Below are 27,381 nucleotides of genomic sequence, written 5' to 3'. Positions count from 1 at the left end.
AAGAGGAAGACTACAATGTAGGCAAGTACCACTGTGTTGCATGCAGCAACAACTTTATAAGATCACATTGGTCTTCATTGCTTAGGAAGTGGTTTATCAAATGCTGTAAGAACTGAATTTTTCTAGCAGTGGTTACTATCAACCCCAGGTACAGTGAGATGCAGTAGACTCACATGGGGTTGACAAAAGCATGGATCACAGTAGTATTGAGAGGAAGGGGCCCAGTTTCCTGGCAAATCTCAGATGACAAAGGTTTCTTTGCCACTATTGTAATCCGGGTGTCCAGGAGCTCCAGGGAGTCCAGTATGACCCTGGGTCTCCACCCTCTCTTGAAAACTAGTGGTTAGATACTCTCAGCTGAGGTTGATGCTAGAGGGAAGCTCTCTAAGTGTTTCCCTGTTCATGTCATCATTGTCTTCAAACTTTGTCTTCTCTGATTTAATCTCACCCATACTTTATTTTTCCAGCACTGGGACTTGCTGTTGACTTGTTCAATAGCAAAGAAAGCTTACAACCTCACCTCATCAACATACTATGTCACTGTAGTCCATTCTGTCTCCCAGGCTCACTCTGTAGTTACATTTGTATGTATAAGAGGTGGAATAGAAGATCTCAAACTGAATCTCACAAAGGTTAGGGAGTTTTGGAGAGGATGGGCAGGTCTGGGATCTATCTACAATGAACGGCAGGAATGTAATTCCATCTACTTCTGTCAGGCCGTCAGAGCCAGAAGCACCTTTATGAGCAATGGTAATGAAGACTGCAGCGAGACACAGCAGAATGAGAATAAACCTTTACCCCTGTCAGAGACCCAGAACCATTAGGGCTAGAAGAGCCATCTCCACAAAATGTTTCACAAAGGTCTGCTTGTGAGGGAAATGAGATATTGAGGAAGGTGTTACTGGTGGTATTTGCATGCCACCATTTCCTAATAATCTTGCTTTGGAAGGTCAGAGATTTGCATCAAGTACAGACTGGACTGCTGCATTTGCAGAGTGCATTTTTGATTATTTTGGTTAGCATGAGGGCTAGCTGTCCTACACTTGTCTTCGCCAGTGATGAGGGACATGGATAAATCTGTTTCAAAAGACATCACTCCAAGTTTTGAAAGCTTCTTTTTATATAACTAATCCAAACTACGGCAAGACTGATAGGTTGAGAAGTACTGCTTCTTTCCAGTTTGATTTCTATGTTCCCAAGGAGGCCATCTTTGATTTGGATTATTTCCATAAAGTAAGAATATGCAGACAGCAGGGCTATCTAACAATTAATAAGGGATATCATAGTAACTGAAAAATTGAAGTTTAAATTTCAATGAAGGAGAAGAATTTTTTAGAGAAGTAGAGTCCTAAAACTTTACATTGTACCTTTCTTGCAGAGGATTTTCTGTCATGAAGCATATATTCTATTGAATGATTTTAAGTTCCTGTAAGCCCTCCCCTGCAACAAACAACAGCAACACCTCACTTTCTTCAGGAACATTTTTAAGGTAACAAGACTGTACAAGGAGTATGATTCTTGTAGGCATAATAGTATGACGCTAGGAATGAGAAAATGTACTAGCATTATAGGTGTATTTCTAAGATCCCCCTCTCCATGGTACCTGGACTGGAATCAAGGAAGAGTATCTAGGCAGAAGAAAATTCCCTGACAATGAAATGTGTTAGTCTAAACTGTTCTCAAGGTAAACGCTGGTGGATCTGTCACTTGTAGGACTTAAAACAAGAATGGACAAAATACAAAGAAATAATACAATAGGAACAACTCCGCAGTGGCAGGTGCAGAGACTGGATGAACTGAATTAGGCTTTTTTTCAACTCTTATTTCTATTAATATGAAGCAAACAGACTTCTAAGAGAGCACTGCAGGGGAAGATATTAGTGAGGGCTCAGGGATGTCTCTAGAGGAATGCTTTGGCAGCTGTGGGAAGGCAGAGGGCTCAATATGAAGCCTCCTGGAGACGGGGGGGGAAGGATGGGGAGGCAACAGGTGACTGAGCTTACCCAGACTGTCATCAGTTTCTCTGGGCCAGCTGTAATTGCTCAATCAGGTGGCCAGTTGCCGTGGGTTACAAAAACTGGAAAGATTACTGCTTTTTGTAAAGCGAACAAAGACAGACCTTGAAAACAGGGTATGTGTAGTAAGCCACCATATTTCTGTGAATCATAGAATATCAGGGTTGGTAGGGACCTCAGGAGGTCATCTAGTCTAATCCCCTGCTCAAAACAGGATCAATCCCCAACTAAATCATCCCAGCCAGGGCTTCGTCAAGCCTGACCTTAAAAACCTCAAAGGAAGGAGTTTCCACCACCTCCCTAGGTAACCCATTCCAGTGCTTCACCATCCTCCTAGTGAAAAAGGTTTTCCTAATATCCAACCTAACCCTCCCCTACTGCAACTTGAGACCATTACTCCTTGTTCTGTCATCTGGTACCACTGAGAACAGTCTAGATCTATCCTCTTTGGAACCCCCTTTCAGATAGATGAAAGCAACTATCAAATCCCCCCTCATTCTTCTCTTCTGCAGACTAAATAATCCCAGTTCCCTCAGCCTCTCCTCATAAATCATGTGCTCCAGCCCCCTAATCATTTTTGTTGCCCTCCGCTGGGCTCTTTCCTTCAAAGATGTGCTACGCAAGTTAGCACGTTAGCAAGTTGCACATTGTGTTATTAAATTACATGATCATTGGTTACAGAGAGGAACTGGTTGCAAATATGAAGGTGGACGGTAATTTCAGTGAAAGTGATTATGAAATGATAGATTTCATGAGCCTAAAGGAAAGGAAGGAGTATAAGAATAAGGACAACAAATGTGAGGAACTGGTAGGTAACCAGTAATGAAAGCTGGCAGTTTCTCAAGGAGACAGTATTAAAGCATAACTGGAAACAATCCTAATCTGAAGGAAAGATAAGAAGATCTGTAAAAGGACAATACAGTTCCACCAGGAGCACTTTAATGACCTGAAAAATCAAAAAGGATTCTACAAAAGTGGAAACATGGATAAATTGCTAAGGAAGAGTACAAAAGAACAGTACAAGCATGTAGGCTAGGTCACCCAGGGACATAAAGGACAATAAGAAGAAGTTATTTAAATACATTAGGACCAATAGCAAGATGAAGGAATGTAGGTCCTCTTCTTAGTGGGGAAGGAGACCTAACAGCTGATGATGTCAAGAAGGCAGAGGTGTTCAGTGCTTATTTTGCTTCAGTCTTCACGAAATTAATTAATAAATTAATATTACCAAAAGTGAAGGAATACAAACCAAGAATAGGAAATAACAGGTTAAAGGATATTTAGTAGGGCTGTTGATTAATCGATTAAGTCAAAAATTATTTGCGATTAAAAAAGTTAATCATGATTAATGACAGTTTTAATCACACTGTTAAACAACAGAATATCAATTGAAATTTGTTATATATTTTGGATGTTTTTCTACATTTTCATATAGTATTCTGTGTTGTAATTGAAATAAAAAAGTGTATATTTTTATTACAAATATTCGCACTGTAAAAATGATAAAAGAAATAGTATTTTTCAATTGACCTCATACAAGTACTGCAGTGCAATCTCTTTGTTGTGACAGTGCAACTTACAAATGTAGATTTTTTTGTTACATAACTGCACTCAAAAACAAAACAATGTACAACTTCAGAGCCTACAAGTCCATTCAGTCCTACTTCTTGTTCAGCCAATCATGAAGACAAACAATTGTTTTTACATTTATGGGAGATGCTGCTGCCTACTTCTTATTTACAGTGTCACCAGAAAGTGAGAACAGGCATTTGCATGGCACTTTTGTAGCCGGCAGTGCAAGGTATTTATGTGCCGGATATGCTAAACATTCATAGGCCCCTTCATGCTTGGGCCACCATTCCAGAGAACATGCTTCCATGCTGATGACGCTCATTAAAAAAATAATGTGTTAATTCAATTTGTGACTGAACTTTTTGAGGGAGAATTGTATGTTCCCTGTTCCGTTTTACCCGCATTCTGCCATATATTTCATGTTATAGCAGTCTCGGATGATGACCCAGCACAAGTTGTTCATTTTAAAAACACTTTTACTGCAGATATGACAAAGCTCAAAGAAGGTACCAATGTGAGATTTCTAAAGATACATACAACACATGACTCAAGGTTTAAGAATCTAGTAGGGTCATGCAGGGGTCAGTCCTCAATCTGGTAATATTCATATTTTGATTAATGACTTGGGTAATGGAGTGAAGAGTTTGCTTATAAAATGATAAAAGGTTTAGAAAGCCTGACATATGAGGGAAGGTTTAAAGAACTGAGCATATTTAGTCTTGAGAAAAGAAGACTAAGAGGGACCTGATAACAGTTTTCAAATATGTTAAGGACTGCTAGAAAGAGGACTAATCAATTGTTCTCCATGTCCACAGAAGGTGAGACGAGAACTAATGCACTTAATCTGCCACAAGATTTAGGTGAGATATTAGGAAAACCTAACTATAAGGGTAGTTAAGATCTGGAATAGGCATCCAAGGGAGGTGGTGGAATCCCCATCTTTGGAGGTTTTCAAGAACTAGTTAGACAAACACCTGTCAAGGATGGCCTGGGCTGACTTGGTCCTGCCCCAGCACAGGGGCCTTGATGATCTCTTGAGGTCTCTCCCAGTCCTACATTTCTATCATTTTAAAATCATCCCTTGTGACTGGTAGAAACACTCCTTCCCTCTGAAAATGCAGCTCCCTCCATCCTGTTTCTCTGAAGTGCCAGAGCAGCATCACTGCAGAGGGTCAATCTGGATTCGGAGAGAAGTCTGAGAAATAGCAGGTGATTCCTTACACCCCAATGACAGGATGATGGCTCACCACTAAATATACTTTCCCAATCACCTGTATGTCCTTATATCCAGATTTATTTCATTCACTGCACTTAAAATAAAGTATTGCACAATGTAAAAGAGACTGCATAAGTTCTGCTGTGCATCTGGAAGTCCCTTTCCCATATTTTTTAACAACTCCACTTCAGATGAACATTACTATGTTTGTCTAGAGGTTTTTGAGGTATTAAAGAGTAAAGCCACACTTTTAAGACGCCAGACAGGTCAGATTTCCCAATAACAATTATTGGTAGGCATATGCTGAGATCAAAATCCTGGTTTATGTGTAAGAAAACCATCCTTTGTTGTTGTCTTAATGTTTTATAGTTAATTTCAATATTAAGATCATAAAACTGAATTATTCTAGTCAAAATAAAGATTCAGTTTTGAAAAAAGGGTATATGCAACAAAATATGCCATAATAATTTGTTCGCTAAAAGCTATGGTGAGTGCAGGGTAGAGTTCCACACCTCATTCTTTTGTAGTGATCATGTTTTTACAATTTCAAATTTAATACTTTTTCTAATATATTATATGTTACCTCCCATGTATTTAAACTGTACTTAAAAGCATGCTAAGAACTGGTAATTCTTTAATGGTTGTTCACTTACAAGCGATTGTGGGTCATTACACAATCATTTAAAGGGCATTAATGAGAACCATTTAATGGTTTTAGTAGAATATCATTGTAAGGGACAGGGGAAAAGTTACTGGCTGTAAATTTTTATGACCATTTCTTTCAAAACGTATTACTTTAAAGATTTATGTATGTAACAATGGGTACAATAAAAGCCATGCTAAAAATAATCTGAAATCAAAGTAACGCATATAGATAAGGTTCTGCTTCCTGCAGTTTTTTCTTCATTAATTCCTAGACTATTTGTAGTGTAGCTAAAGATCTCCTTTACAGAAAGTCACAGCAGAAAAAGGCAAAGGTCTACACACACACACATACTTTAGCAATTCACAAGTTGTCCTTTAGTATCTGCAATTTATTTTAACTTTCAACTCTTTTTTCATTGCTTGCATGTTTTTCCTGCATATGGTACAATAATGTAGCACCCAAGCAGAATATTAGAGGAATTAATTTTGCAAAGCACTTTTTGGTTGTGTATTTGGTTGGTTTATTTAGAAATGGAGAATAAGGAAAAAGTTTTCAAACCAAAATTAATGGTTGAATATTTCCCAGAAGTAATCCTTTATTACTATATTAGACCAGTGCACACCTTCAAAATAGCAGAAAGTTATTTTGAAAACTATTCATATGGAAGCATTAGCCTTATTAAAGTGCTTTAATAACAAAACAGTCATCATATTATGTCTGTTTTTGTCCATTTGTGATTCACATGGAATACATAATGAAGAAGACAATGCCCTTTTTCCCCAGTATTCCTGCATAAGTAGGAGAATATTTCTAATTAAAAAGGCATAGCTAGAACAGCACATGAATTGAACTGAACCATATCTCTGGAAATGCTGAGATTTTTACTGTTTGCATTAAATAACGACCGTATTTCTCTCTGAATCTGGCCCAATACCATTACCAATAAGATAAAGATTTAAGATAACTTGGTCAAAAGATGGTGAATTACAACTTTTAATTAAAATGTAGAAAATAGTTTCTTTAAAATAAACATAGTAATACTTTCATGATCATTAATTTTTTATGTAAAGAAAAACAAGACAAACCTGAATATTTTAAAATGTGACATTATAGAGCCACAGAAAGTAAATTTATAGAAAGTTATGGATGTAACAAACACAAGCTATGCAGTTAATATTCTGCAGCTTCCTTTGGAAACACCAAAATTCTTCCATGATGAGTATTGGACCTACACTGCTTTCTGCAACATTCAGCTGAAATTCTAACTGAGATGGACTGACTTTTATTCTCTATCTGAAATTATGTGCACATAACATTTTAAAAAAAACCCTAATAAATGAAAATATGGTATTAAAATAGTTTTACCCCTTTTATTCATGCAACAGGAATATTACAAAAGGTTCCACTTAACATTAACAGATATATCAAACTGTCTGAGGCACAGGAAATTGACTCTGATAAGCATTTTATTGTCTTCTCAGTAATTCTAAAAGTATATTAAGCAGAATGATGGGAATCAAAACAAATACACCTATGGAGTGTGGTTGACCTTTTAAAATTGTTTAAAAAATTGTAGGTGGTGGGAATGCAGTGTTCATGAAAGTGAGGGACTGCTGGCAGATACCCTGGGTGAAATCCTGGACCTACAGAAGTCAATGACAAAACTGCTATTGATTTCAAAGAAATCAGGATTTCACCCCACACTAGCAAGTGATGCATTAAGCTTTTTCAATGCACCTCAATCTTTTCCTACAACAACCCTGTTATTCCTACTCCTTGGACTCATATGAACAGAAATCTCTACTCACACCTACCTGCAGAGTGGTTTTAAGATATGGGCTAATGAGGAATGGAATGAGATCAAATTCAATTTTACTAGCAATCTGAACCAAGATTTTAAACCCACATTTCTGGAGGCAAAAGGTTTTGTGATCCCTTTCACTGTCTGCTATTTTCGAGTCTTCCATTTTATATTTTACTTGATATTAATCACTGTGTATCCCTGTACTGATTCCTGACCTCTTCAGAAAACAGCACATCCACTCTCAACAAAAAATTAAACGAATCAAAATCAGGGAATGAAATGGAACATTGACACACTAAACCACGTCTTTCACATGGACAGTGAAAAGAAAGAAAAGAAAAAGGGGAATTAAAGAAAAATAAGAAGGGGCAGGGCAAATTAAAATAGAGAATAATAGAGGTATAAATAGAAAGAGAGGACAAGAGAAGAGGGCATGGAGAATAAAAGAAGAAAAGATGGTGAAAGGAATTGAGATGAGAGAAGAGAAAAGATTGAAGGAAGAAGCAATAAATGAACACTTGTACTGATCTTTCTTGCATACCCCTAACACTTTCCAACGTCCCCTGGCACAGAAAAATGAAAAGAAACATGAAGATACTACACCAAAATTGTTGCCTTTTGTCTCTTTTTAGCTCTATTGAAAAAGAAAAATGATGATATTCAATACCATAAATCCATTCAAACATTAAATGTCTAATTTACAACTAAGAAAAAGCAAATAAATTGTGAATTATGATTTTAGGTTGCAGAGGTCTCTGAACACTGCATGATTTTTAGTTGTCATATGTGCTGCAGTATCTAGGTTCAATGAGTTAAGTTCAGAACAAAGGTTCTGCCTTTCCTCTAAATATCTGTGACATTGCTAGCATTCAAGATATTTCACTATGTTGGGTTTCTTTTTCTTTATAGTGGGTTTGGGTTTTTTAAAATAAAACATTAAAAAAATGTGAACTGCAAAGGCATCCTACTAAGGTCAGCATGTGAACCCAACATGCCCATCTACCTACGGCCTTCTGCTGCAACAACTGACTTTGTTACTCAAGAGCTTGTCTTTTCAGGGGCAATGTGGACTTTTTAAATGTCATAGTGTTTTTGATGATAGTCTGGGAACTCATCCTAAACATACAAAAACAAAAATTCTGCCACAGAACCTAAAGTAGGATAGTATCACTGAATTTAGTGTCAAAGAAAAGGGTCAAGCAGTTTGGGCACAGAATGAGTCCTACGTTAAAAACTGTTGTAATCCAGTGAGGAAAAACTTCTAGGGATTATAAATATTTGGTTCTGTCCTTAACATATTTTAAATAGCCATTGTTATTGGGAGTCTGCTTAAAACAGTGGTTTGTGCCCTAGAACTCCTTCTACTGGCTCTGGAGTAGTGCTCTGGGTGAGTGGGGTGGAAAATTGTCAATATTCACACAATGGAAAAAGACAGAATTTAAAGTGAATTAATGTCCTGTACATTTTCAAGCTACCAACAAAGTATTAAAAATATGTTGACGAGAAAAATGAATATATATTAGTAAAAGTATTTGACAATGTTCATTCTGGAAAGAATGATGATCAGTTTAACAGAAATTTCAAAATATGAAGGGACATATCCTCAGCTGACATAAGCTGGTGTAGTTGCATTGAGCTGGTCAATGACAACTTAGAAGTTGGTGTGTTCTCTAAGTTTGGGACAGTGATACGGGGAAAATATCTGGGTCTAGACAGTGTAGAAGAGCTCTTCGGGAATACAAAAGCCCATCCAAATGGGTATGGCCAATATTTGAAATAGAAAAATGGGTGATGGATGGATGATTAAAGCATTTTTCCCTCACCAGGAAGCATTCCCTATAGATTTCAGAGCTGAAAAATTAGTGTGGAGCTACAGAATTTGCCAAACGAACCAGGGAAATATAAATCACTCCGAATTTGTGGAAAGCCTCCTAAACTGGATGGAGCTGAATTATCTTTTTAATATGCTTTCCTCTAAATTGGAGAAAGCACATTTAAGTGGTAATTTAAGTGGGTTCCCTGATGAGTTGCAGGACTATCACAGCACACCCTGCATAGCTCAAGCAGAACAGTCAAATGACCCAGGCAGAACAAGTTAACCATCTGGGGAAGTGGGACTCAACCAGGTGTCCTCTCCTGTCTGATCAACATTAAACTCCCTTCCCTGGCAGTGGATCAGGCACACGCAAATAGTTCTGTGTTCATAAAGACATTTTCTGCAAGTAACAACTTCAAACCCACATTCTGAAGATTTGATCCACAATATCACTGAGAGATTGAAGACAGAGTCTAGGAGATTCAAATGATACAGCAAGAGAGCTCTCTGCTGATCAATGAAAACTATTTTGGGGGTATAACAGTAATGCCAGACCTCTAGAGGGGACTTATTAAACATTTATACTATGGACTGAGGGGATTTTCTGGGGTAGGGGTAGTCTTCTCCGTATATGTGTGAGTACAGCACCTAGCACCCTGGGGTCAGTCTCTGTCTGAGGCCTCTAGATGATACCACCCAGAGGCCCCAACCAGAATCAGTGTCCCATTGTGAAAAACACTCTAAAAACCCATTTTTATATACAGCTATTCCTTGGAAATTTGCCTTTGTATGTCTCTCCACCTAACCACCATTAAGTGTCAGCAGAGGTGGGTTTGAGGAGAGATTTTGAGGAGTGGTGGCTGCCTTATGGATAATTTCTGGGAGGATGTTCTATACACCCAAGGAGCAGCAGGGAAGAAGGCACAGAGATGTTTGTGTTAGAAGCAGATAATGGGCAGAGGAGGCTTCATTGGTGATATGGAGGGTCAGGGTACAACTTGATAAGAAAAGAGCAGACGAAGACTAGTTTCCAAATGAAATGTTATACAGCAGAAACCAATAAGTAAGCAAAGACTCAAAAGAACAGAACGAGTGGAGACCCCGCCACGCGTCAGAACACAGCAGCATTAGTAGAATTATAGTCTTAACAACGAACCAGGCCACAGGCAGCACACGCAGTGAAATGAGATCAGGGGCAGGAACTCCTGAGTTCAAATCCTGACTGTGCTATTGACTTCCTGTGTGATATTGAGCTAGTCATTTACCTTTGTTCTTCAGAGTTTTCATGTGCCTTAACAGGATACCACCACTTACCTACCTCTCGGCAAGAGGGTAGTGAGAATTAATGAATGTTTGTTGTACAGCCTTTGAACACTTAAAATTCTCTCTGTATGTGCTATGTATTATTATCGTCACTGCTGTCTTTGGATGCCAAAGACGTGTAAAGTTGGTTGATGAGCTTAATACACTTTGAAATAAGGCATACAATATCGGGAAGAGTATCAGGTACTTTACCTTTTCTCAGGAATATCAGCTGTTTTCAAAAGGCAAAAGTTGGTTACACATTTCACATTTCACTGTTGGCATTTGTAACCATTTTCATATTGATTTTCTTTGCACTACACATTTTAATCAGAGACCTACTGAACGATGCTAGTGTGGTAAATTAGCATAACTAACTCAGGACCAGATTCTGATACCCATATTTAGACAAGGTAGTATTTTACTCCATAGATACTCATACTGACTTGCCTCTAATGGGACTATTTATGGAGTAAGGTACTGCTCATTGTGTGTCAGGGTAATCAATTAGCTCCCAGTGAGCCAGAATAGAACCAAAGAAGTTACAAACATGTAAGTCCATCTTTACTCATTTCTCCTCAGCTACATATCCTCATCTCTTGCTTTTAACTCTTATTTAACTTGTTTCTTCTGGCCAGCAAAGCAGAGGTTATCAGTTGATGATATAATAGTAACAAACATGACTGTGCTACAGAAAGTGTATACATATGAATGACAATGTGACTTAACTATCCCAGGATATATAATTTCAGAGGGCATTTGTATAATATCTATATGAATAAATGTCATTGCTGAGCTGAAGCTTTCAATCCACACCACAGTTTACATAGGTGACATGGCCAGTGTTATGGGTTGAAAGTTGCTACATTGAATAAAAGATAGCAAAAGCTATTCAACTGATATTATAAGTGGATACATAAAGAAAATGTTGAAATGGTCATGTGTGTTAGGAAAAAGGAAAAGACAACGTTTAATGTAAGCTGGCATTGGAAACAAGGGCCCATATCCCCAATTGGTGTAAACTTGTGTAACCGCATTGAAAATCAGTGGAGCTGAGCTGATTTAGAACAACTGTCATGACTCAATAAAATGAACTTCCCAAAGTCTAAGTTATTGTTGGGCCAGGCACCAGCAGTCCATCTCGATGGTGAGAACCAGGTTGAGAGGGACAAGGAAGCAGAGCCAGGTGCTAAGAATCATAGCTGAAATTGGAAACCAGAGCCACAGTCAGAGCCAGAGTCAAGAGCCAGGCACCAGAGCCAGGCATCCAGGCTGGAGCAGGAGCAGCTGCAGCTGTGAGCAGAAGTATTGAGCAGCCAACAACTGGGGGCTGCTGCTCAGCTTAAAAATCAGTCCTGCTGGCTCCCACCAACCAACCAGTCAGACCAGCCAATAATCAAGCAATCCTACTGCAACCCAGCCGAGCTCAATTATCCTGGAGGCTGGGCTGGGTAGTCAGATCTCTTGGGGATGATAAGTTTGCACGAAACAGGAGTCATCCAGCATGGATTCAAACAGGTTGAACCATTGGGAGAATATGAGTTAATGCCATAAATTAACTCAGATGTAATGATAGTCAGCCAAGAGAAACCAAGTCTGTGGCAGAGGGAGACACTACCTTGAGACATGCAACACGCTGCAGCCCTGAATTTGCACCACAATCTGTAAGAACAAAGCATGCATAGGAAAAAACACTGTGGACCAGATTGTAGTCAGGCCCTCATGCATGTGGAAAGAATGAGAAGGATCTTCCCTTCTCTTGCATCTCCCATATGGATATCAGCCACAATTTCAGGCTCTGCAATGTCCTGCACCAGGGGACTGCTCACAACTATTACCCTCTAGGACTCAAATTTCCCCAGAAGAGAAAAGGCCCCCAGTGCCCCTTTAAACCAGTGGGGCACAAATTCTTCACTTTGCAAGCTTGGGAACTCTAGGAAGCATTGCTGCCTCCTACTCAGGGCTATAGCTGTTAGGCCCAATTTGTCTACCACCATGTTTACATATACCTTGACAAATTAAAGTTCAGTGTTATGAACCCTTTTCTTTACAATATGTTTTCCCCTCACTAATCTTGGTTTTTGGGGAAATTGTCTACAATTAGGAAAATAATTTATTAGTAGCTCAGTGGGAAACAAAACTAACCCATGCAAATTTAGTATTTTGCACCACATTTTAGCTATTCAACCTTCATTACATTCAATGAGATTTACACAGCTAAAATCCTGTATAACCTGATAATGTATACAGGCCTGGCCAGACTGCAGCTCACGAGTCCCATATGGCTCTTTTACAGTTAAAGTGCAGCTCACAGAGCCCCCCCAGTACTCCCCATTCTCCACCTACCAGATTGGGAGGGAGCTCTGGGATTCTGCCCTGTGGTGGGTTGCTGAGAAACTGATCATGTATATTCTGAATTTTACTTCTTATAAAATTAGTTCCATGGAAGAAGATCATAGTGGAAGTCCGTTGTCTTGCAAAATACACAAGATTTCACTTTTAAACATCCAGTGCTACTGCAAAGCACAGATAAAAATGTAAATTTTTTTTTAAAAAATAGATAAGATATCAGGGTATAAATCACAGAGATAAACTGGAAACTTGACAAAACAGAGACAGCCCTTGTAAATGTAAAGTGGAAGATATCTTCAGCTTAAACCTTGTAATCTGAAGGACAAAATATTGTTTATTAAAGCAGTTTTAAAATACTCCAATGTAGTTTATAAAATAAAAGATAAACAGTCTAGGCATGAGTAGAAAGACTAAATTAAATATAAAGAAAAAATACAATGTTCATTTAAGGGTTCCAAATTCATAGCCCTGAAGGCTAAACCTTTTTATCTACAGAACAAGTGGAATCAGTGGAGCAAAGGTATCAACAGCAGAAACGTTACATGTTGCCTGCTCCTTTAAGGACTTTTGGTCTCAGCCTCACCTATAATTGATCAGCTACCTCCCGGCTGTAGTTATAAGAGCCGACATGTGGCTCAAGGTATGGCTACACTTTGAGCTCTGGTGCGATCCCCAGCTCCCACAGGCACACTTGTGCTAGCAAACCTGCTTAAAATAGAATATAACTGTGGCAGCACAGATGGCAGGAGAGGGTAGCTGCCCCAAGTATGTACCTAGTGTCTCTGACAGACATGCACTGTGGGCAGCTAGCTCATTCCACTCATTGAGCTAACACAAGTATGTCTCCTCAAGCTGGGACTCAAACCTACTGCTCCAAGTGTAGATATACCCTTAGCTGGAAGACAGCTGCAGGGGGGAGGTTGGCTCCTGTGACTGTCCCTAGAGAAGACAGAAGGGGGCAGAGTGAAAGGCCTCTGGGCCTGCACCCTGTGTTGGTCAGAGGAATAGCTTCATTTTGTGTTAACTTTGCAATTTTTTGTTTCAATTAATAAACTGTGCATTGAAGGAAATGCTTGAATGAGATCTGGGCATGGTATTGAACTCTCCCTGGGCTGGGAAAACAAGCCAGCACCCATATAGCACATTTCCCTGCACTGGCCTGAAAATCAGCTTCAGCCCTATGCAGAATGGACCATTTATTCTTGAAAGAGTGGTTCAGTCTTCATTCCCATTCATTTGATCCCTGCGTCTGTTAAGATTCTTGACAATTTGTTAAATAGCATCAAATACAGTTTTTGTTTAGCAGACACATACCTACTGTGAACCAGACTGAGAGCAGTAGCACATTTTACTAAAAGCACTAACCAGACATCATATATAACGACTTTCAGTCAGCACTGATATGGGATGGAAAGGATCATAGCCCATTACTACTCCCATTCCCTCTCAGGTGTACGCTGCACACTAAGACCAGACTCAGGTTTGAGCCTAAGCCCCCATTTCTGTCCACACACACATCAGTCTGACTTGGGTCAGCAAGTACTCAGGGTCCAGGTTAGTCAAAGCCCAGCTACTGCTGTGACTCGGATGCAAGCCCTGTCATTCTGCGGTGGTGATGCAGGTCAAGTCACAAGGTCTGCATTGACCAGTATGGATGCATTAGCATGTCTGTGGAACCTGGGTCCAGCAATTGTAAACCCAGGTTTACAATGAAGTATGGATGCTCAAGCATGGGGTTGGAAACACTAAGTCTTTAAGCCCAGGACCCACAGACCTGGCTTAGTGTGTAGTGTAGACATACCCCCAGAATCATATAAAACACTACAGAGCATACTGAGAGGCACAACAGAGATCTCTGCTGGGCCAGGCCATATTTTCAGTAAAAGAAGGGAGAAACGTTGACTATTACACAGAGGAGGATGTACTAACATGAGTTTCATCAGACAGGTGGATACTCTTCCAAGGTAGATTGTTCACATCACTTGAGTCACTTAAAAGGAGACAGTAGGAGTGTTTGGGAGGAAGGACAGATATATGGTTCTAAAATGACAGATATGTTGCACAGACCCATCAGAGAAAAGGACCACACTGAACTAAAAGGAAAGAGGCTAGGTTATATGGACCTAGAGGGGAAGGAGAACATATTGAACAGAGAGACAGCCATGAGGTTAGGTACGTCACACAGGCATGGAAAGATGTTGGGCGTAGTCATATACTGTGGAAAGGAACAAAAGGGAAGGTTGCTAGGAGGAAGGAGTGTCATGGGCCTCTTGGGTGAGACGGGTGGTTGTTAAGTAGGATGGAAAAAAGATTATTCCTTGAACTGGAGGGAAGGGGTAAGTTGAATCTATGGGAAAGTTGCACAGTCAAGCACTGGGCAATTAGGAAATACCAAAAATAAAGTCAGTGCAGCCATAATTCAGCTCCTTTGTACATATGCATAATGATACAGTCCAATTACATGATCACATACTATTTTTCCTACAGGACCCCTACCTCATTCAGTGCAGGGGATGGACAGTGTTCTGGGAAAATGAACTAAAGGACATGGCTATCTGTGGGTTCCCTGCCTCATTTATTACAGAAGTTGGCAGGTGGGTGGTAAATGGAAACAGGTAGCTGCAGGAAGAGATGGGATGGCCTCATGATTAAGGCAGCTGAGTGCCACAATGGAGAGGTTATATGGGCCTAGAGGAGAAAGAGAATATATTGAACAGAGAGGTAGTCATGACATTAGGCAAGTCACAGGCATTGAAAGACGTTGGGTCTATCTGCCTCTGCCACAGAGTTCCTATGTGATGCTGGGCAAATGACAAACCAAACTTTTCACACGTGGCCACATTGTGTTCCTCATTTTCTGGGTACCCAACTTGAGATACCTAGGGTCTGATTTGTAGTAAGTGCTCAGCACTTACAACTGGGAGCCCTACTCTGTACAAATATAGTGCTATAAAATGCTAAGTACTCTGACAAATAAGGCTGTAAGCTTCTTAAACTGGGCACCCAAAATTAATGGACTCTTGACAGTTTTGCTGTGCCTCAGTTTCCCCATCTGTACAGTGGGGACAAGAGCACCCCCTCACCTCACCGGGGTGTTATGAAAATACACTCAGTAATGTTTGCAAAATACTAAGACACTTTGAAGAGAGCACCTTAGAAAAAGCCCATGAGGAAATTAATAATTCTGTGTTTAGTGCTCAACATCCAAACGCTGCACTGAATTTTGCATGGGGGCACACAATGAACAAGGAGGACAAAAAGAAACGTTAGCTACCTATTCAGTGATCATCTGGCCTATTTAAAGTGGACTCACCAAAGGGCCAGGTCACTCTTCAGACATAGCGGGTCGAAGAATGGTGGAGGAAACGGAGGCAAATGTCGTTGCAGCACTACATCTTGACATGGTGGGGCATTCTGGAGTGGCAGCTTTTGCTACAGGGCCTAGGTAAGGTTGTACATGTGAATTTAATTCTAGTAGTTCTAATCTTTTGGGTGTTTGACATCACAATTTTAACCTTCATTTTACAGTCTTTTTATGTATTATATGCATTGGAACTATGGCATATTTTTAAAGCCATCAAGAACCCAGAAAACTGAAGTACAGAAATGAGAGATTTTAGTTAGCACAGCCTTCAAGCCCTTTTTCACATTAGCAAATGTGTCCTTTGCTAATAGACCTTAAAAGCTTGGATGTTTAACTTGTCAGGTGGACCCTCTCTTCATCAGGCTGAATGCAACCATCAGACCTGTGGTAAATAACAAGCCTATAAAAGAGAATGTTAAATATCACCTTGCTGTGTCAATAGGAAACAAGCTATATGTAGGGAAGTCCTGGTCACTACTGAAACAAAGGGTAACATTTCTGAATGCCACCATAAGACACACACTGCGTTCTCATTCATAGTGTAATTTATTCTTTGGGTTTTTTTCCCCTGCTTATCACTTTTACGTGACAAGGAAAGCAACAAAGAAAGGAAGAGAGGAGAAAAGAGACAGTAATGGCAAGAACAAAGCTTTAAAATGTCTTTTGTTCCCCTAACAGCATCAGAAAGAAAAAGAAAAACCACAGAATATAGGTATATTAGGAAACATAAGAGCGAAGAGATCCAAAAGAAAGTCCAAGTCAGTCAGTAGATCCAGGTAGTGCAGACTACTTGCCAAATCCACACAGACCCCACCCACAAATTATGCAAAACTAGCTACAAAGGAACTGCAGAAGTTTTCCACGCAGCTTTTCTGCACCCTGCCTCCTTCTACACAGGAGAACTCTGCCTGTTGCAATGTCTTCAGACCTTTCCAGGTCTCTTACTTAGGCTGGTGAGTTTATACTTGATTTAAAAAAAAAGGAGTGTTAATTGATCTACAGGGAACAACCCTGCCCTGGCAGAGAGATGTACCAGGTGATCTAATAGTTCTCTTTTTTCTCTAACTTCTGGTTCTGATAATCCAAAAACCACAAGCATCTTCCCTTTTACAGGCCTATGATTCCCTCCACTTTATAGGCCTGTGATTCTGGAGCCAAATATTATGGAATTTATATACGTACATGGTCATGCAATATCATCATGTATATTATAAAGGCATCACAGGATTGGCAGTACTGGACTTCGCCAAGTACACAGTGATGCACATCAGAGGACTCAGGTCAATACACTACTTTCCTACCCCAAGATATATAAAGACTAAAGTGGATTAAATGGTAAAATGTTCCTACCAAAAATCTCCACAACTACAAGCAGTAGAATAGTTCATATTTTGATTTTTCAGCTACTTTAGTAAAGTCATCTTAAACTCTTAAAATTAGCAGTGGTAGAGAAAGTAATTTAAACATGTATAATGGACTTAATTCTGGCAAAATCTGTTGCTTTATAAAAAGTTTCCCTGCTAGGAGCACACTTCCTCAAGGGCTTGCTGTTCTAATTGTAACTCTTCCCTATAATTTTTATATTCTGAATAATAATGCTAAACTTAAACAGGCTGCTAAATTCTCTACTGCACCCATGTGGGAAAATCCAGGGATCCTCCACACAAAAGTCTGTTGGTACAACTGTTCAGGTAAATTGTGCCCCAGCATATGAGGAAATAGGAGAATAAATTCCCAGCCTCCATGACCCATCTGATAGAAACATAAAAAATAACGGTCGGAAGGAATTTTAGTTCAATAAAGTTCATATTCCTGCCTTTCAGCAAGCCATCTGGATCCATTTACTCTCCTAGATAGAGATCTCTTAATATATTCATCAGTTCTATTTTATACTAGCAGTATTCACTAGCTTGCTTGGCAGAATATTACATACATCTTTGGCTGAAATCATAGAATCATAGACTGGAAGGGATCTCGAGAGGACATCTAGTCCAGTCTCCTGCACTCATGGCAGGGCTAAGTATTATCTAGACCATTCCTGACAGGAGTTTGTCTAACCCGTGTCAAGGCTGAATCCTCACTCTGTCACTTTGAGTGCAGAAGGTAGGGGCCTGCAAGGATTCTAAAAATTAACACTTGCCACTCCAGGCTTGTATTACACTCCCAAGGTTATAGCTTCTCTATGACCTTGGCTTGGTAAACGCTGCCACCACCCAAATGCAAAAAACTCCCATTGACCCCAGGAAGGAGCACTTGGGAATTCCTCCCTGTGGGTCTGGGGAACAGCTGAGAAAGAAAACAAAGGAAATTAGCTGTGGCTACCAGTTAATCAAAGAACATGCACAAACCTCTTAAGACACCAAAAATTCTGTTCTTAAAAAAAGATAAATTTTATTAAAAACAAAAAGGAAAAAAATGCATCTGGATCTTAGGCTTTTTGTTAGCTCTTAAAAGAAACACTTACAAAAATTAAGCACCCAAAATAGCTTTCTTGGGGATTCAGCTGAAAGGTTACAAGCAAACAAAAGCATCTGGGGTTAGCACAGAGAAGATCCACAAGCCAAAAAAAAAAAAAAAAACCTAATCACATCTATTTAAACATGCCCTGTCCAATCATTTCTTCTAAGTATGGAAGATGAATGTATATACCTGGTTCAAGCCTTACACAGCATTCCTGCTGCCCTCTTTCCCAGAGGGGCACAACACACAAACAAAGGGAAGTTCCCCATGTAAGAAAGTTCTAGCTCTCCCACTGGCTCTTTTGGTCAGATGCCTACTTCTTTTCCTTTACCCAGGGAACATTGTTAACCCTTTACAGGTAAAGAGAACAAAGAACAGCCAACTATTTATAGCTAATTGGCTGGCTGGGTGTCCATAAAAGAAGCTACCCTTCATTTATCACACCTGCTCTTAAAAATCTCCAGTGATGGAGATTTCACAACCTCTGTGGGCAATTTATTCCAGTGCGTAACCACCCTGACAGGAAGTTTTTCTTAATATCCAAGCTAAACCACTCTTGCTGCAATTTAAGCCCATTGCTTCTTGTCCTGTCCTCAGAGATTAAGGAGAATATTTTGTCTCCCTCCTCCTTGCAACAACCTTTTATGTACTTGAAAACTCTTATGTCCACCCTTTAATCATTTCTGTTGCTCTTCTCTGGACTTTCTGCAATTGTCTACTTCTTTTCTGAAATGTGGTGCCCAGAACTGGACACAATACTCCAGCTGAGGCCTAATCAGCACAGAGTAGAGTGGAAGAATTACGTCTCATGTCTTGCTTACAACATGTCTACTAATACATTCCAGAATAGTGTTTGCTTTTTGGTTTGTTTGTTTGTTTTGCTTGTTACACTGTTGACTTATATTTAGCTTATTTTAACAGTGGAGACAGAGCAGTGTTCTCAACTGCTTTTCCAATCAAAAACAGCTGTAAGGTTTGTCTTAGAAGAAGGAGTCTAAGTTTTACCTTGGAAACAAAAGAGTATATATATATATATATATATACATATATATATATATATATATTATAGACTAAAATTGATTGCTTTCAATAACAATATCACTGCACATTTATAATCCAACTTGAAAGTGAGTTAAATCCTCTCTCTCAAGCTGATTACTACAAATTACTAAAAGTTCGTACAAAACATTTAAACTGCTTTAAAGAATTCTTTAAGAATTCTAAACAATTAGAGTCATTAGAAGGAAATTGCAGAATTACAGTGTGCAAGGAACTGACATGCCTGAAGACATGAAAATAACTGCTTAGGATGGTAACATGAAAAAGAAGGCCATAGAGAAATATTAACAACCATATAGCACTGTTTTCCTTATCAATGATATCATTACAACACTGACTGTCATGCTTATTAGCTTGTTGGTGGTTCTGTACTCTAAGGCTGGGATTTCCAAGAGAGCCTAAAGGAGTTTGGTTCCCAGCTCCCACTGAAATTCACTGGGATTTGGGGGTGTGTCTCTGAAAAGCTTAGGCTTGTTAGAGTCAGCATTACCATGGACATGAAGTAAAGGGTCAAGAAAAAAAGAGTGGGAGAATCAAAGAGGTACAAATTAAAGGAGCAAATATCTCATATCAAAGTGTCCTGACTGGAGTAATTATGGAACTTAAAGGATTCAACAGGATTCAGCATAGGCCTAACTCTGCTCCCACTGAAGTCAATAGGCATTTTACTATTGACTTCAAATGGAAGCAGAGTTAGGCCAATGCTGAGGACTTCTGAGAATCCAACCCTAAATAACCATCACATGATCAAGAATTTCGATGAACTGCACTGTAGGGCAGTTTCCGCATGCAGTACAACAGTGTGCACTATGTACCGCACACATACACACCCCAACCAGATTTGATTCCCATCCCCTTATTTATTTATTCTCTATTTATTTATTTTACAAGTAGGGCCTCACATTTTGCCTGTGGAAACGGCAAGCACTGCAGAGGCATGCACTTCAATGGGATTACTGGTGTGCTTAAAGTTAAGCCCGTACTAAATACTTTGCTGGATTGGGGGCAGAGTGCTCAGCACCTTGCAGAAGCAATCCCCAGATCCGTAAGCCTGTTGCAATATGTTTTGTTTTGACAATTTTGCAATATAAAGTGCAAAACGTGAACAGCAGAAAGACAATCAAACTGTTCGCTACTTGAGTACCTGGAAGCCTATCCTGTTTATAAATAGTAAAATGTATGTTTATGTAAAGGGAACCACTGATTTACTAGAACTGATTGCTTCACAGTCTAATTACTTTTCAACTGGCTGTTACAAATTAAGATGTCATTGATGGCTTTTTGAGATATATTTCATTTTAAGCAAATTTATTCTATAATGGAGCACATCATAATGGAAAACAGCATTCACTCTCTTCCCTCCTCTTTGTAGCCTGATATCTTGACAAGTAAATTAAATTTAGCAGTTAAAATGCTTCCATTAGTAATTTTATTAAGTTAATTAAGGAATCTCTCTTTTTGAATTTTAACTACCTTCATTTCAGCACAACCTTGATTTTTTTTAAATTCCATATATTTAGTAACCACAATGGCTTTTGAGCCAAATAACTATCTATAAACATTCTTGTGGATATAAGAATCCTAACTTAAGTAGGGAAAAAAGTCATTAAGGAACAGGTGGTTATTTCTCATTTTATCTAAAATTCCTCTGACTTTAAAAAAAAAATAAAAAGCAAAACAAGCCACCCACCTCCTAGTACAATTGTTCACTAGTCCTATGAATAAAATGAAGAGCTGCAAGCCATAGCTTCCAAACGGTTAAAGCTAGAGCTGTATAAATCAGTCTTAATAAAATAAGAACTAGCCCAAAGCCTTCATCCAAAAGTTGAGTCAAACTCAAACATATTTTGGCGGTTTATGGGAAGTCCTATGCTTTATTACTATTTCTTTAGTTTTCACGTGCATCTCAATTTCTTGGTTTTTGAAAGCAACCAGACATGGACAGATTCATTCAGCTTTGTTCCAGCAATTTAAACATGGACACACAAAAAAATCACAAGAACAAATGTTATAAGTCCAATTTTTCTCTATAGAAAGGTAAAAATACTTTAAAATTTGTCCCTTGGTAATAGTATCAGTAGATCTTATATTCGGGAACTATTCCATGCACTTAAAATGAGTTGGCTGTAATCGAGCCTTCTATTCCTTGGCCTGATGAGTCTATCTAGTGATGCCCTGCATACCACAGCTGCATCAGAATAGGACCACTATTAACACTATTCAAGTCACTCTAGAACATGTACAGACCTGATTTTCCTTACTGTAGATGATCTTTTTTTGTTTGATGTATTCTTGGATCAGAGTAAATATTGGGAGGCTCTTGTTTAGTGAAGGCTGCCTGGAGAAAGATTTTAAATTGCTTTCTCACATTTTTAATTATAATGAGGATTGGTGATGCTATGGTAGTTCATCTCAGCAACATACTTTTTTAAAGTGACAATTTTGTTAAAAGGTCTATTGCTTGTTAAGAAATTGTGTTTTATTCTTCTATATTTATCGTGACTTCTATAGAGATCAATGTTTGCCATTAAAAAAGGGGGGCATGTTTTTTAGTTCAGAAACATGGTAAATTTATACCAGTTGATGCAATTATTGGTACTATATATTGTTTCTAGTCGGTAATTAGATTTCTATTGTTTTTATTACTAAAATAGTCACTGGTTTACTTTACTCTTAACATGAAAAGCATAGATATAATTGAGGTATTCTCAACTACAATACAAGCCACGTCTTTCATATTTTAAGAGCATCATTTGTTCTCAATGTATGGCTCCCCTTCAACAATATAGTTTGTTTCACATTTATAATTAAATTTAAGATGACATTTTCTCTTGAGGAAAACAGAAATTGTAAGGTTTTTTTTTAAAAACCAATAAGGTTATGCAGCTTGAGTTTGGTGGAGATTGGAGCATTTAATTGGGAGGAGATGCAATTGTAAGAATGAATTTATGGTTTTTTTTCTGTATGCTAGGAAACAAGGATTGGCTTTAAAAATCTTGCACTGTTAAACAAAAGATTCACAGGCACAAAGGAGGCTGTACAGGTTGTGAACTTAAGTGACAAATCTTAGTGAGTGGGTGAGGAGGAACATGCAACTTTATATCAACCTTCAAATAAGGGCTACAGCTAATTGTGAGAAGGAGGAGCAGTTAAAGCCATGTCCATTCTAAGTCTTTGGAGTATTCTCTGATGTCCTCCCCGGTTGTCCCTCACTCTGTAGTATATTCTAAAGTAGGACGAGCATCTAGTCTGAGATAAAAGTTCATGCTTAAAATGAAAACAAGAATACTGCTAACCACTCATCTGCACAGGACTGGGATCAGAATATTGCAGAGATAATTTATGTTCCCAGTTAATGTGGTTTCCAAGAAACTTAAAAAAATTCATTGGGGTAACTGATTCCTGTTACTATGTTCTTTATTTCATATTCTTCTGTGAAGGGGACTGTGACGAGTTGGACCCCTGTTCTGGGATGCCACCTGATATATTGAGGTCCCACTGAGCCTGCCCGTTCCACCAGCCTGGGCTTCCTCACCCTGTCCTGCTGCACACATTCTCTCTCACAAAACACACAGGTAGGGACACATCCAGCTGTAGAATCACACAGTCTGCAATCAGCTCTATGTGGGAAGACTCAGCTCGGGGACTGCCCGGCACTCAGGTGCACTCACCCTCTGGAGTGTAATTATATTGTCTTGCATTGTATAGAGATCTATACACCATAAGCTCATGAAATTCGCTCCCTCCCTCTATGTAGAGGAAAATATGCACAGCTTCCCCCCCACCCCCAGATATGAATTGCCCAAACTGAGTTTTAGAACAAACAAAAAATAAGTTTGTTAACTATAAAAGGTAAATTATATGTGATTATAAGGATAGCAAACAGAATGAAGCAGAGCACTGAGCAAATAAAACAAAACACATAAACTAAGCAATATATACTAAAGAATATAGGCTACAAATAATAATTTCTCACCCTAAATGTTATTTTAAGCCTGTTGCAGAATTTTTGTGGACAGACAGCTCTTGCTTGCAGCTTAAAACTCCAGGTATATCCTTCGCAGGCCAGACACCATTCCCGGTCCGGGTTCAGCCCCTGCCCTCATCAGCTTAGTTCCTTTGCTGAAAACACCTGAAAAAACAGTCTTTCTTCTTGGGCAGGGAGGCAGTGGAGAATAACCAAGATTAGCTCACTCCCCAGCCTTAAATAGGATTTACATACGGTGGGAATTCTTTGTTTCGTAGTTTGACCCCACCCCCTTCCAGTGGAAAAACACCAGCATTTCAGGATGGTATCCTGTACCAGGTGACATGATCCCATGACCTGCAGCATCAAAGCAGCATCCCAGGAAACTTTTCAGGAAGGAGGAAGATTAGCATCTTCAAAGTCCTATTGTCCTTCCTAATGGCCCATCCAGGGTGATTGCCTACTGTCTGGTGGGCGTTCCCCAGGTGCAAGCACTTTTGTAATTGATACATAGTCCATATTCCTAACTTCAGATACAGAAAAGATACATGCATATGAATAGGATAATCACATTCAGTAAATCATAACCTTTCCAATGATGGCAAAGAGTCCTGTGGCACCATATAAACTAACAGACGTATTGGAGCATAAGCTTTCGTGGGTGAATACCCACTTCGTCGGATGCATGTAGTGGAAATTTCCAGAGACAGGTATAAATATGCAAGCAAGAATCAGGCTAGGAATAATGAGGTTAGTTCAATCAGGGAGGATGAGGCCCTCTTCTAGCAGCTGAGGTGTGAACACCAAGGGAGGAGAAACTGCTTTTGTAGTTGGCTAGCCAGTCACAGTCTGTGTTTAATCCTGAGCTGATGGTGTCAAACTTGCAAATGAACTGAAGCGCAGCAGTTTCTCTTTGAAGTCTGGTCCTGAAGGTTTTTTGCTGCAGGATGGCTACCTTTAAATCTGCTACTGTGTGTCCGGGGAGGTTGAAGTGTTCTCCGACAGGTTTTTGTATATTGTCATTCCTAATATCTGATTTGTGTCCATTTATCCCTATGTAAAAGGTGCTATAGGACTCTTTGCTGCTTTTACAGATCCAGACTAACACAGCTACCCTTCTGATACTTTCCAGTGATATCTCACATGACCTATCTTGCATAAAACATCTTAGTTATGCCATATTCCTGTCATAACAATATTTCTATGAAGAATATGGGGTGTAAGGTCACAGGGACATTTCAGAGTTCTGTGAAGCTATATCCAAAAAGTGATACGAAGCAAGTTAAATGTTCACCTTACCTTAAGCTAATCATACCTGAATGGGGCACCCATTAAATTAACAGAAAAATCCAGATTCAACCCATGGAGAAAAACAGCTTGCCAAAACCTCACCTCAAACAGAAGACTCAAAAGTAGGGATGGGATAACAAGTTTTATAAGAGTAAATGCTTCACACTTCTCAACCTTTCACTGAGTACTTTCATAAGCACTTCCCTATGTACCAGTTCTATATTTCCCTCTGTAGCAAGCTGAATTTGGCTGAAGGCCACAGCAATTGAGTTCTTATTAAAAACAATAATTATGGTTCTTCCCCACCAGAGTTTCTTTCTCACAACAACCCAGATTCTCCTGAAAGTTCTGATGGCAAAATTCAAACATATTGTGATGTCTGGTAATTCTGTTCAAAACTAAAGAAACAGCTCTTGCTATAGTTTCCTCCACTCAGATGTTCTTGCTAGGTTGCCATACTCTCTCAACAGATGTGGTGATTAAATACTAGGTGATCAGATAGAGTTTTCTCTGACTCTGGGAGAGACTAACTCGCTTCTTCTAGTTTCCTCTTATCACTCTTCCCAAGATGCCTGGTTGTAAAGGTTGAGAAATCCAATTTCCCTTGGGTCTACATGTCCCAGAATTCTTTGTGCATGAAAGCGTGGGGAGCATTGATTCACCTAGATTTCAAGGCTCTGGACCTAAGCCCAACACAGAATTAGCAGCCTGCAACCATCAACAACATGCCAAGACCTCTCTCTATGGTAATTTTCAGATATCACTCTTAGAATGGGAGTCCCAGAGCCTTCCCTCCTCAGTCTTAAAGGACTATTATATCCCATTACATGATTTCATCTGAATAACTCAACTGAGTGACTTACCCAACACCTACCAAAGATGAGGGCTTCCTGAATGAGATTTAATCATAGTAGAATACAGTAATACTTGTTACACAGGAATAACAGATGAAAGAATTATCCACATTTATTTCAGCTCCTCAATTTGGTGAGAATTTTTCTGTTATTTGTAGCACAGATTTGCAACCCAAGAGGTCTGTGTAAATATGTAGCCTGAAATCATTCAACATGCCTACAGACAGTCTGATAGGCTTTTAAATAACCTCAGAATAACTTCAGAATTAAAGTCATGGGCATTTTGAGGCTTTCACATCAGAGTACTCAGTGCACATGTGCATCCTTTATAGGACGTTGAAAAAATAATTACATGTTTACAAAAATATGAAAAATCATTTACTTTAACTTTAAATCCCCTTTTAATGCCTCATCAATACTAAATACAATATGTTAACCAAAGTATTCTGAATCCTGGATATTCTTCTTCCTCTAAAAAGTTAAAAACCCATATATATATATATATATATCTTTACCAATATACCTCATTAAAAAGAATGGAAAAGGCTTATAGTACTTATGTACTTATAGTTTATATGGACAGTAGGTAAAGTAAATATGCAATTTTTAGATGATATATAAACTGTAAAAGCTATGTCCTATATAAGCTGATCACTATAAAACAGCCCTGAACTTTTCAGTATGATTTTGTTCAGTTTTCAATTAAGAACCTACCTTTACTAGTCAGATAACTTCGTTTACCCTTGGGTAGTCACTTAAGATCAGTTCAAAACAATTCAAGAAAATTTTAAAATCAAATTTAGCACTTCATAATTTGATTTGTTGGAAATTGACAAACAAAGCTTTACAGTGATTCTTAAATAAATCATAATTAATTACATGTGCAAATGCATCAACTAAGTTTGGACGTGTAATTAAATAACTAATCACAGTTTGGAAAGGGTGAAAATTGTAATGGCATGCTAAAACAGACAACCATGCCCTCAGGCCTATCCCGGTGTTCCTGTTTGCTCACTGAGGCAAGCAATGGGTTCTTCTGCAGCGAAGCACCACCTGTTGAAAACATACTAGTACACCTTTCACTCAAAATTAAATGCTTAATTGCTGTTTTTACTGATGGAATTCAAGCAATTTTTTAAAAAGGGTAAACCAGAAAGTCTTCCTTGTGGATCAGCAACTGGAGACATGATAGAGGTATGCAACGTACGTTTCATTAATTTCACATGATTAGGAAGGAGTTCTCCTCTTCTCCCAGCCTCACTCCAAACCCCCTCTCTCTCCATTGTATACCTTTGCAAGCCCACCAACTAAATAGCAAGTTGATTTCACTAGTGAACATCTAAGACAGTTGATACAGCATTGGATGTGTTTCTGATAGCACTTACACCAGTGGTAAATGTAAATATTCCTTACCTGTCAATTTTCTTCTATTCTACTCCAAATGCTTGAGTATAGTGTCTTCCTGCCAACAAACAGAAACAGCACATTCAGCCTTTTCGAGATGTTGTCTCAGAACAGCAAATGCATAGATTTTTGGGCCAGAAAGGACCATTATGATCACCTAGTCTCACTTCAGAGTACTATTATTCCCTTCAACGGGGCCAGGATTTCACACTTGGGTTTCTCTTCTTTGACTCTGCTCTGCTCGCTTGCTTGTTCTATTT

At 39.0% G+C, this 27,381-nt stretch overlaps 1 protein-coding gene across 45 annotated transcripts in view; it reads right to left on the bottom strand.

Annotated features, from left to right (window-relative positions):
• LOC125633483 (uncharacterized) overlaps window positions 1-27,381 on the bottom strand; it is a 786,124-nt gene that overhangs the window by 386,208 nt on the left and 372,535 nt on the right. For 44 of the 45 annotated variants that reach the window (XR_012667838.1, XR_012667837.1, XR_012667812.1 and 41 more), the window contains one exon: window positions 27,131-27,179. The exons of the other annotated variant lie outside the window; for it this stretch is intronic. The gene's annotated coding sequence lies outside the window, so the exon portion shown is untranslated. The remainder of the gene's footprint in view (window positions 1-27,130; window positions 27,180-27,381) is intronic. 45 annotated transcript variants of the gene reach the window in all.

Source organism: Caretta caretta, chromosome 3, assembly GCF_965140235.1.
Source record: "Caretta caretta isolate rCarCar2 chromosome 3, rCarCar1.hap1, whole genome shotgun sequence".
In the NCBI taxonomy this organism is placed as follows: domain Eukaryota; kingdom Metazoa; phylum Chordata; order Testudines; family Cheloniidae; genus Caretta; species Caretta caretta.
The sequence above is the reverse complement of the archived record's forward strand: the minus strand, read 5'-3'. Positions and strand labels throughout refer to the sequence as shown.